Source organism: Photinus pyralis, unplaced genomic scaffold (genome assembly GCF_008802855.1).
Source record: "Photinus pyralis isolate 1611_PpyrPB1 unplaced genomic scaffold, Ppyr1.3 Ppyr1.4_unclustered_Scaffold1210, whole genome shotgun sequence".
Classification (NCBI taxonomy): Eukaryota; Metazoa; Arthropoda; class Insecta; order Coleoptera; family Lampyridae; genus Photinus; species Photinus pyralis.
In genome coordinates this window covers 20,967-29,026 of record NW_022170975.1, presented here as the reverse complement: position 1 = coordinate 29,026, position 8,060 = coordinate 20,967, and the positions used below count along the sequence as shown (strand labels likewise).

At 34.3% G+C, this 8,060-nt stretch overlaps 1 long non-coding RNA gene across 1 annotated transcript; it reads right to left on the bottom strand.

Moving 5' to 3' along the window:
- Positions 1 to 360: 360 nt before the first annotated feature.
- LOC116181599 lies at positions 361 to 1,539 on the bottom strand. Its single transcript, XR_004147290.1, has 2 exons — positions 1,289 to 1,539; positions 361 to 1,199 (listed from the first exon to the last, which is right to left on the bottom strand). It is a non-coding gene; the product is annotated as an uncharacterized LOC116181599 (long non-coding RNA).
- Positions 1,540 to 8,060: the final 6,521 nt, after the last annotated feature.

The following is an 8,060-nucleotide window of genomic DNA, read 5'->3' as shown; positions in this document are numbered from 1 at the left end:
GTAACAGATGGTACGTCCTTTTGAACTATGTTGGGGTATGGCTGTATCTATGTATTTATATATCTATGCAGTGTACTTCACAAAACTGTCAATTTATTCTAACACGTCATTTAAATTTGAATTAAACCATCAAATATGAGAAAGTGTTTGATTTGAGACCACAATACGCCCTTAACTCGTGATACATCTTTACTTCGAGTTCCTTCAGTATGTAATTGAAGCATTTCGACTTTTTTTTTAGTCAAAATACCTACTTAGTGTAAATGCAATAATTACAATTCTTGTTTTGTAGATTGTCATAACGCGCAGCTTCTTAAAAATATGCGTAACTAGCAAAATTGGTCTCATTAAATTGTTGACGTTGTTTATAGAAAATTTATTTGTAAATATTTGTAAAAAATGTAACAGGCAGTTTCCCTGATAATAATATGGAAAAAGGGTCTATGTTTTAACGCATCTGTATTTTAAATTTCCATGGAAAGTAGGAGAGCGACCACTAAGTAATTGTACTCGGCATGAGACCCAAGGCAAGGAAGCTGTGCAGACTGCAGAAGTGTAGTGTAGTTGTGTTTCCCCACACATCGTTAGCATCGACACCTAATACAATTCCACGTCGTTGCCTACGCAGTGATCTGTCATTCTTCTGAAGTCCGAAGTTGGTCGTTTTGCAGAGGCGTTAAATGGGAAGATGACTAAGGTTAGGATAAGCCACACTCCTGGAACAGAAGTTGGTTAAAATTATTGCACTAGTCCCCTTCTATCCAGCATTTAGATCCTGGGAGCTTCCGAGATTAAGTTATAAAATAAAAAGGTAGGTTGAACAAGTCGGGTCCCCTACCTTCCATCTTAACAGTAATAATGTAGACTTTTGCCAGTTCCTTCAATCCCCATCTCAGCAGCCGAGAATCTCGCTAATCAAACGGGCAATAATGATTTTGTGTCAGAGGTTCTTACAGCTCTCGGCATGATTGCTTACACCGTAGATTGTGTAGGTGAGGGTCATTTGATGCTTATCTTAATATAAGAAGGGCGGCTCCTGGTTTGTTCACATATGGTTTACATTGATCAATGACTTGTTGACTTCGCTTGATCCAGTACAAGCTCCGACAGCTAGACGGGGTGAGAAGTCTGTAATGCAGGTATTGCGCTACTATTTACTGTGATAACGAGCATCCTTTTTAGTGGAACCCCTCAATGCTCTGTAACTTTGAACTTTAGCAAAGTGAACAGTGCGATGTGCAAGTTTGCTTGCTTATACATCCGATTAGTACTTGTCTATTTTATTTACCGAAATTGTTTGCAACAATAACTAGGTATAACACACTGTAGATGCCAAACCACACCAAGTCGCTAAGTAAAAAATTTTTGTACATAACATCATAACCTAAAACAATTTAAATGACATTCATTTGAAGTACACTGATCACCCTGGCGCCATCTATGGATTGAGTTTACCTAGCGCCGGATTTGGCGTCAAATTTTACAGGTATAAGCGCGCCTACCAGTCTCTATATATCTTGGATACACCATTCGAATTGAATTTGTATGCGGGCATGCGGCCAACCGCCCCGTATTCAGCGTATGTCCCCGAATTAAACCAATAACCAATTGATCTGCATTGCTCATGTCGCGTCGCGTTTTTAGTTTTATTCAAATCGTTAATGGTGACTGACGACATACCTGCATAGTTCCACGGTTTTCATTGCGAAATAAAATAAAATCGGAAATGTTGTATAAATTGAATGTGTTATTTTTTTTCAAATGCTTGGGACACGACTTGAAACCTTATTTTGTACCGCATTGTTATTTTAAAAAGGTGGCCCTTAACTTTGTATCAAATGAAAGCCACTCTACACCCCCATTCACGGTGATTTGAGCACTTCGTTAAATTTATAAATACAATGGTAGTATCACCACAGATTTAATAATATTTAAATCTCTGGTATCACTTTGATAGTTTATGTGGCCTCAGGGGCTTAATATGTATCTTAGCACGATTACAATGTAACTACACAAATATCTACGTAAATTTAGTTTATATTGTGAAGATACCTAATGTGCGAATTTTAATTTGAATACATACCTATATCAGTTTTGCACAAGGTTTTGCACAACGAAGTCCCACATCTATAAACTTGATACGTAAATTTATTTTTAAAATATGTATCTGTCTATGAATTGTTTTACTATTTATTATCATTAAAGGCCATCAAAAAATAAAAATATGTGTAGGTACAGAGTGTTCTGACAGAGGTACTTATACCATATAACGTTCGTTATATACTCTTTGCTTATACCACAGACAACATAGTATATGTTGTCTGTGCTTATACCAACCGTGATACCGGCTCGTTTACTGAAACTGTAAAAATAAGACGATTTGTTAAAACATAATTTTAGTTTAAGGGCGCTTCCTTTTAAATATACCTAAAGGAGTACTACCTAAATATGTATACATATGTTTAGCGCATTTTCCAAAAGAAAAATGAACGCTATTGTCCGCACTTTGTCCGTCTGTAACACTCGACTCCTCCAGTTTAAGCTTTTTGTTGTGATCTCTTTCTATTACGGTGTAGCACAGCCTCGAGATCAGAACGACAAAAGATTTTTTGTATTAGTCACTTCCTTCCCGATCCCGAGTTATTACTGATTCTGTGTGGAGAAAATGCGCCTTCGTCGGTTGCAAGTGACCGCCATAAAAAAATACACATAGTGATCACTCGTGGTCTATTATACTAGTTATATTTGATACACGTAGGTGCAAAAGAGTATTCTGGGCGAGATTCTGGGGTACACTGTGTATGATTCTTGCTACTTTTCACCATTGAATAAGTATAATTACCTACTTATATTCAATGCTTTCCCTAAAGTGCTAAAGCGCAGCGCGCCGGAAAGGACTTTATCTAAATTCGAAACCATAGTTTACCCATGTGAAGTTGGCCTCGCCCACATGAAATAATTTGACAAAAACGTGACAACAGTTTACTGCTACGTTAGTGCTGTCAGCTGCTACATAGCATAAGAAAACGGGGCGTGGCCAACTTCACACTTTTTTTTTACTTATCGAAATAATCAACACGTACGGTGTTAGTACTATCATTGTATTTATAAATGTTTATAAATACAATGGTGCTATGTAAAGGTGCGTATTCATTTGCAACAAAATGCCCCGAACGAACCAAACGCGCGCTGAATAGTAGATTCCGACAGAGCTACAATCACTACATGTCGCTTAAATGAGCAAAGAATTACAGAATTTTATGTAGATTAAGTTTCCCTTTAAGAGTTTCTTGTAGCTTCACAAACAATGAAGTTAGGGTCAAAGACCCGAAAAATTTCATAATGCGCTGCCTACTCTCAAAGATATCAAAAAATAGTTTTAACAAACTCTTAGTCATTTGTTCTCAGCTTTCTGATGGTGCTAAAAATTTTGATCACTGTCCATTTAAGTGACTTTCTATCTCTTACGATTTACGAAATCCCCATACTGAACATCGAAAAAGGCTCACCCTGTATTTATCACTTCCAAGAAACACTCTAACTTTCGTAATTATAAACCGATTTCGACCAAACTTTAAGGGATGGTGTATTGGTGTAACATATGTATCTCATACATATCTATGTTAAGTTCGTGAATCAACCAATTCCGCCGTATTGCAATAAAATACGAATTGTTGTTAGATATGTCAATTTAATTTCGTCTGATCGGCCGGCCGTTGCCTTTCCTATCAAAATCATCCGGCGAACTAAACTTAAGTGTCGACAGTAAGAATGTCTACCAAAATTGGTTCCAATTGGTTCAGTCGTTTAGTAGGAGTACAGACAGGCCGACCGACAGAGCTGGGAAGTATTTGAAATTTTTAAATACTTGGTATTTAAATACTTTCTTAACATTGTATTTGTATTTGAAAGCTCAAATACTTTTAAAAGTATTTAGGATTTAAATACTTTTGAAAAGTATTTAAATATATTTGGGAAATATTTAAATACTTTTGTAGTATTTAAATACTTTTAGAGTATTTAAATGCTTCTGAAGTATTTAAATACTTTTGGACTATTTAAATACTTTTCGCCCATTTAAATACTTTTGGAAAGTACTTAAATACTCTTGAAGGATATATACTTTTTGAGGAACCCCTACAGTCCTATAGATTTAATTTTTAAAAATTAATAATCAATATGCCTATCAGGAAGATATTTTCAAACAGCTTTAGCTTACTACTTACTCTGTAGGTGTGTAAGTTACTTTGCTTCCTACTCATGTCCACTCGCCTGCTCGTCTTATATGTGTAATAGTACTAATAATTAATGTTACTTAAATAGTTTATAAATTCTTACGACATTCGATAAGTAAGTAGGTATTTATGCATAAGAATCGCATTGAAGCGTATAGGGTACCACATGCTTTAATTATTTGCACACAGAGATACAAGTCCCTTCAAACTTATCCCATGCCCGCGGAAATATGCGGACTAATTTGTAGATACGTTGGATTGACCAACGGCTAAATGCTGCTTAGATAGGTATTCAGTTCTACTTTCCAACCACTGTTATATGACTTAAAATGTACCAAAGTTGCGTAATTAAATATTTATCTTCTTTTGGGTTATAATCGTGTATACACGAGTTTTTCTATTTAATTTGTTTACAAATGAAATCGTTTCGATAACAGTTTCAGTTAGCGTCAGTTACCTTTGTAAGTTATCAAAAAAACTATTAGAAAAAAGTAAAGATGTCAAATAAAGTTAAAAGTGTAAATGTAAGTAATTCTGCTATTCTTCAAAAAGTCAACTACGAAAATTATTTTAATTTTTTATTCAAGTCAAAATTAGCAGGAACTTGATACTGCAAATATTAAATGTTTCTAAAATGCCTTGAGGATGACAAGTCAGAACACCCTCAATTCATTAATCATTTTAATAATATTTAATTTTTGAAGAACTTGCTAATCATTAGGTACTTAAATTAAAACAATTTTCGTTTTTGGATTTTTATAGCAGAGTTATATTTTTGATAAATGATGAGTGATGAGGTAACTATGTCCGTTATCGAAATGTCTTCATTAGTAATACAATTAAATGTAAAACCCAAAAGAAGATAAATGCTTAATTTGTTTAATTATGTGTGAAAATCGCAAAAGTTTGTATTTTCATCTATGATTTATTGCGGTTTTCAGTGGAGCAGCAATCATAAGTATAAGTAGATAGTTCACAAGCACGTCGCGGCATCGGAATATAAGAGGATTATTGACCACAAGCATGCCGACTGCGTTGTTGTAAACCATGGCGATTGATTGTTCAGTTTTAAAGAGATTTGTTGGTTTGAAAATGTGACAAACATCTAACCTGCAACGTAATGCCTAAATAAACAACAAAGTTATTACCATACCCTACCCTGTACTAATTTTCTAGCCGCCCGAAGAAAATATAACTAAGACTAAAGTAACAGCGAAGAAGAACAGTTTTTGTGATAGTTTAGTAGTACCACATGCGTATTTAATCGAAATTTTATTTGTGATTTGTGTGTGCCGTACCTTTGGATTAGTGATATATGGATCGGCAGTGTTAAATAGGCAAATACAGTAGACAACCATTGAATTTTCTAACTCGACACATCAGGTTGTAATGTCCATTTAGCTAACATTAAATATTTTTCCAAGATTAAATATTAAATCCATATTCAAATATACTTATAGTCAACAAAAAATCCGACTCAAAAAAATTTTCCACATTAGATAAGTAAACCGGCGTAAATTTACTAGAAACTGAAATATGATACTTTTCCAAACATTTAAATATTTTGAAAGTATACTTTCGAAAATAGTTAAATACTTTCAAAAGTGGTTAAATACTTTTCAAATATTTAAATACTTTCAAAATATTTAAATACTTTACAAAGTATTTAAATAGTTTGTAAAGTAGTAAAATACTTTTCCAGAAGTATTTAAATACTTTTTAAAGTCGGCCTCTGTTCAAAGATCAGTATGATCTTTGCTCTGTTCAAGAAAATGAAAATCATGACCGTATATTCATTATATATATACAAGTGTGTATCATATATACTTGAAAATAAATCCCAATTTACGACCAATCAGGACCTTAGGTATGGCATACAAACCAGATATGGCCACAATCCCAGCGTCCCAGGACATAGCACTGCACTATTTGAGGATTCTCCCAGGTATATGGCGATCAAGCTATTCTACCATCTCCCACAAGAACTGCGAACACTTACATCAACAAATAAATTTAAAATTCAAGCTAGAACATAATCCATACTACCGAGTGAACGAATACCTCCAAGTCCTGCGCGACGGCGAATTATTGTAAATTATGTTTTTAGTTCAATTTATATTGCCTGTTTGTAATTTTATACCTTATCGTATGCTGTGACAACCCAATATTACTTTGTAATCGGTATGGGGATAAATAAAACTAAACTAAACTAAAGTATTTGTATTTAATATTTGCTTATGTTGCTTAAAAAAGTAGGTATTTAATCTTTAAATACCTTTGCTTTTTTGAATGTATTTAGTATTTGGGATTTAAATACTTCTAAAAAGTATTTTGCCCAGCTCTGCCGACCGACATAATCGAGATTCCTGCAGCGGCTGCAGCTTCAAAACGTGTATTTCTGTAAAAAAAAATTCGGTGGGTAATTTTTTACCCCAGTGCAATACCTACACTTACTAACGCGCGGGTGGTAAAAAATGCGCAATAAATAATCACACTCGTACTTGCAAAGATACACGGACGTTTAAAAGCAATTCGCCTGAATTAGGTGGAGCTACCCTTAATATGTGCTTGATAAAAACGAGCATGTAATGCTCGGGTCATTAGATCATTATACCTCCATGGGTAGATCACTGAACAAATTGATGGATTATTAGTGGCGCCACTAACCATTTAATAGTGGGTCTTATTGAATTCAATGGTCCTATCTCGGTTTAGTCACGATACCTACACACACGTTTTAGTAGATATCCAATCCAAATGCCCGTGAATGTATCATGAGCTTCTGCATATAGGAAACTGGTGATACAAAAATTAAATTTGGTTTTTTTCCCACAACCCATTTTCAGAGTTTTCAAAAACTGTTTTTTATAACGTACATGTTTTTAAATTATATAGATATACCTACCTATTTCATATTTTTCAACAACAAAACACACAGTAGGACATCTAGTAATAGGTCTAAGAACGTAAACGTTTGTTCGTACATCTAAATATACGATCATTTACGATCTTTTAGTTTGCAGAAATTCTTTAATTATTTTTTGCACTCCTTCGTTCTAAATCGCGTTTTCCCAATAAAACACGAAAGTCGGGAACGTCAATTTTACAATTGACTATCTACTTTCGCGCACTAGTGCCTAAAAATTCAACGAAATTATCTATTTAGTGCGGATCATAAACTAATAAGTAGTATGATGGAAGAGTAAAAAAGAAAATGTAAATACACTTTACGTTTACATCATTCCCTGTAGTACAGGGGCAAAAATAAGCTTAAACCAGAAGTTTTGACCAATAAATTGACATTTTAAATTTCTAGATTTCTACTTTATCGGCATAGAGGACTTGATTTTTTCAAAAGAATTATAATGTCGCAAACATCTCGCGAAAAGGATTTCAATTTATATAAATTCGATTTAACTAATTCGTGCAAAAAATAGAATACATGTTACGTGCGTGAACAGTATTTGCTTGATTCGCGCGAGATGCGTCGCTCGTGCGCGTTGCGCACTCGCGCCGCCAAACTTCGCGCTCATCTGCAAAATAACTGTTCCCGCACTAATAATGTAAATAACTATCCCTTTACTTCTTTTTTTTATAATTGGATAAGTACTGCTAATGCGTTCCTAATTATTCTCAACATTCAACTTTGTTGGTAGAGGATAGACCGAAATTTATGAATTTATTATCAAAGATAACCTTCAAACAAAGATAGATCGCAATATCATATAGTTATCGAATTTAACGAGTAGTGACGCCACTAACATTTCAGACATTTGATATTCCGTTGTATGTTGAATATGACATTCACCGAAATGCTACATAAGC